Below are 4,604 nucleotides of genomic sequence, written 5' to 3'. Positions count from 1 at the left end.
AAAGAGAGAGAGAGAGAGAGAGAGAGAGAGAGAGAGAGAGAGAGAGAGAGAGATTTATCGGTTCCTCCTTTTATTCATGTTGATGATGGTTTTCTTTATTGACTTGGATAACTTCAAAGGTAATATATTTCAATGCAATAACAAAATAAAATTTTAAGCTATCGTTAGTTTTGTTGGTTTTAGAATTTAAAATATATCAATAAATATATATAATTAGGATAACAACGGATGTTATTCTTTACTTACATTATGCATTATTGCGAATATTGCCGACGTTAATAGGACTTCATAAAACTTGAAACAATTAAACGTACTAACCTTTTGAAAGTCACACGAATTACTCATCCCCAGACACACAATAGACACTTTTTAGATCACCAATGTCCTAGATTTTGTTCCGACGGCAACATTAAGAAAATACTCATGAAGGCGTATACGTGACCGCCGAGCGTGTTGTTTTTAAATATATCAAAGTTGGAAAATATGCATCTACGATTTAACAGAGCTTCGGCCTTTTAGTTAAATTCCATTTTAAACGAAACTAACATCGACCTTACGTTGGAAATTCCGTAAAAACACATTATCAATCTGTTTCTGGTCCCCACACCAAATGACACGAAATGATAATTCTTCATCTCCTTTTGAATGGTGTGTTTAAATTGAATTTTGTTAAGCTTATTTCGTTTTACTCTAATAAGCAAGATGCTTCCCCTTAAAGATGTAATCTTTGAATCAAAATCAGATCAATCAATTATTGGCCTTATGGATTAAACATTGGAGATTCCGTTCTATTTAAATCGATTACATTACCCTTTGTAGTAAAAAAACATTTAAAGGTACAAAACTGCTCCGCTATTTTATTTGGTTTACCAATTGTTATGTTCCATTAAAAGTGTATACTCTTGTGATTTCTGTGATGTTATATGTTTAATGATTTCAAAGATTGTTTCAACTTCATTATTTCATATGAAATATATCTCAGATATATGATATTACATGTAAATTATTTATGATAGATTTCTTCCAACGACACGCAAGCATGAAATCTGAAAACTGAAATTCCGAAAAATTAAAATTGGTTGCAAATTATGTTTCTTAACATTAGTTACAGTTCAATCATAATAGCGACTAATAGGGAAAGTCGTCAACAATTTCTATATTTCAACAAGAGGTTCAAATATGATAATGATAATGAAGCCAACCGCTAGAGCAATTATGTAGCCTAATATAAAATAAAACACAAACCTTTCATTTTACACTATGGATATATTTGTATCTAACTAATTTAGTAATAGCATTAGGACTATCAGGAACCAAGCAAAAAGTGTTTGTATTGCCATGCTGAAGAGAAGTACTTGCTACCGCTGTCACTTGATTTTTTAATGCATACAGTAGCATTTTGATTGTATCAATATATGTGTATATATATGCGTGAATGTGAGCATGTGTATGTAATCAGTTGTAGTTTAGAATTATAGTTATCAAATACTTAAACTTTGCATGTTTATGTGTTTTATTGTTATTGTGGATTTTCTTCTTTGTGGCAATCTTTGTAAAATGTAATGTTAATTTTGGCCAAAAGCATTTACTTGCTGATATTACCAAATACTGAAACTGAAACTGCTTATGTCAACATCAATAGTATCATTAACTATAGCATCAATTATAAATACAAATGACGAGGAGTTGAAATATTGTATTTATTAAAACTGAAAAGCAAACGGTAAATCTAAGGATGACTTGCAAAGGCAATACACCAGGACTACCCGAGGCCTAGCCGACACGCATCTGGAGCAGATGTATCAGGCAAACATTGACGGTAATGCCAGTGCACGATCCTTCGTCCATCCCGACAGACATCTGGAGCAGATATATCAGGCAAACATTGGCGGTAAAGCCAGTGCACGAGCCTTCGTCCATTCCAACACGCATCTGAAATAGATATATCAGGCAAACATTGACGGTAACGCCAGTGCACGAGCCTTCGTCCATCCCCACAGGCATCTGGTGCAGATATATCAGGCAAACATTGACGGTAATGCCAGTGCACGAGCTTCGTCCATTCCGACACGCATCATTCGCTTGGAGTTGAAAGCTGGAACTGACCAAGAATTCTGTTAACTTAGTACCAAACAATTAAAAAATGAAAACGCACGAAATAGGCGAGAGTTCCTGGAAGAAAACAGAAAGGCAAAATATAATATGACACCAAGAACTGGTGAAAACGCCCAAAATGTTTTGTACGCTGGGATTGGTTGTTTTAAAAAAAATAAGTTTTTCTTATTCCTTGCGATTGTAAAAAAAGAGAAATATTTGGCTTAGGGTAAGAAGTAGAATAAAAATAGAATTAAGGAAGAATTTTTCATTTCAAAATAAATTTTCTAGTCAGCACTTCTAAGGAGAGTTTTCAACGCGCTTTGTGCAGTGCACGTTCTTTATACCGATTGCTATCAAACAGACAAAAAAGAAACAGAAAGGGCAAGCATTACATTGTTTATTCATAAATAAGTGAGAACAGCCATGGATCATAATCAACAATATCATTCTAAAATGAATTATGACTGTTTCAGATAAGATAATAATTTGCAGAACATGCATATTTTGACCCACATGTTTAAGGTTACGTTATATTGCCTTGTTTGTTAACAGTGTATCTTAGCTAAGCACTCAATTATGGGCTGATATATTTGCTATAATTACGTTAAATACATACATGAACAACATGTTACGAAATTTATTGAGTTTGTAATTCAAAAATCACATTATCAGATACAAGTAGAAACTAGTTATTTTAATATTTTAGCAACAAGAACGTTTCTCATTTAACAAAGGGGCTAAAGAGGCATATCTCAAACTATGTACCTAATATGCGTATGTTACATGGTACTGGTTTCTGCTATAATGGAAAACGCAGAGATGATGATGCTTACTGAATTATTTGTAACATTAATATAGTAATTCTCAAGAGCTTAAATGATTGTGGTCGAAATCTTAAAATAGTTCTCGTCTTTGTTCCCGATGTGCTCTTCTTGCTTGTGTAACTCCATTTATAGTAGGATATGCATATTCTTGCGGAATTAACTGGACAAGGTATTTTTATCTAGGTAACTGTAATAATTGGAGTTAACCAGCTATTGCGATTCATGACGTAGTTGTGAACATATGTCGGAGTGAATCTGAATGTGTTGATGGGTTTTGGATGTATATATTGACTAACAGTATATAGTTCCGCCAGAATGTTTCTAGAAAAAGCTTTGGCGGTAACTATTAAACTATTACACTGCTAAACTGCAATTTCAGAAATTCACTACACAAGTACAAAGTTATTCAAGAAATACAATCTTAGGTTACTTGCAATACAAAACATGCATTACCCAGGTAACTAACACTTTAAGAAATGTATGACCCAGTTCAAGTGCCATTAAAAAACCCATTGTCAAGGCAATCTGCAATTAAAATAATTAATTGTCTAGGTAAACTGAAGTTTAAGATATCCATTACCCAGGTCACCTTAGTTTAGAAAAATCATTACCCATGTTACGTGTAATTTGTTCAGATAAACATCAATTTAAGAAACTAAATGTCCAGGTAACCTGCAATTTAAGATATTCATAACCTAGGAAACCTGCAGTTCATGACATCATTCATAACCCAGTTTACTTGCGATTTAAGACATACATTACCCATGTGACGTGCAATTTATGTAAATTATTCCCCAGGCAAAGTGCAATATAATTAATGCATTACCAGGTAACCTGCAAATAAAGAGAGTCATTATCCAGGCACCATGCAATATAATGAATGCAATACCCAGGTAACCTGCAAACAAAGAAATTCCTTATCCAGGTGTCGTGTAATCTAAGACATTCATTATCCAGGCAACATGCAATAAAATAGGTTGATTAACCAAGTAACCTGCAAACAAAGACTTTCATTTTCCAGGTGTCGTGTACTCTAAGAAATTCATTACCCTAATGATAGGTGCTATCTTTATTAGCCTGTTTTAAAAACTAAAGCCAATGTAAGGTGCGTATGCAAACGTCAGGCGCGTTAGTCAATATAAGGTGTGTTTGGCAGTGCTAGGGCTAAATATATAACGTGTTTGCGGCTGACCATTGCTGCAAACACACAGTCTATGTCTGTACTAAGTACCTTACATTCTGCAATGGCTTTGGCTTTCAAAAGGTATTAATATACTTTTATCTTTCAATTGTTTGTTTTTTTGAAATAGTAAAACTTCATTTTTTCATATAATTTGGACAGTTTTCAAATATTATCCAATCCAATATAAATCTATTTGTGTTTTTGTTAACGGATATGGTATAAAAATACACGTGAACATTAGCTTATGTTTGAAGTTTTTCAATATTAAAACGTCCCAATCATGTTTCAACCTCTGTGTAGCGCGCATACGCAAAATAATACTCACCGTATTTATGCATTGTATCATTAATTTACTCTTATTTATATATATATAAATATAAAATAAAATATATTCAATGTGTTTACATAAAATAAGTTCGAAACGCTTATGTCCTCTCACCTTTCATATGTGATTTTTCACTGCTATAAACTTTGTAAGTTTAAAGCCGAAATAAACGTAT

This window comes from Mya arenaria, chromosome 9 (genome assembly GCF_026914265.1).
Source record: "Mya arenaria isolate MELC-2E11 chromosome 9, ASM2691426v1".
NCBI lineage: Eukaryota > Metazoa > Mollusca > Bivalvia > Myida > Myidae > Mya > Mya arenaria.
This window is presented reverse-complemented; position numbering follows the sequence as displayed.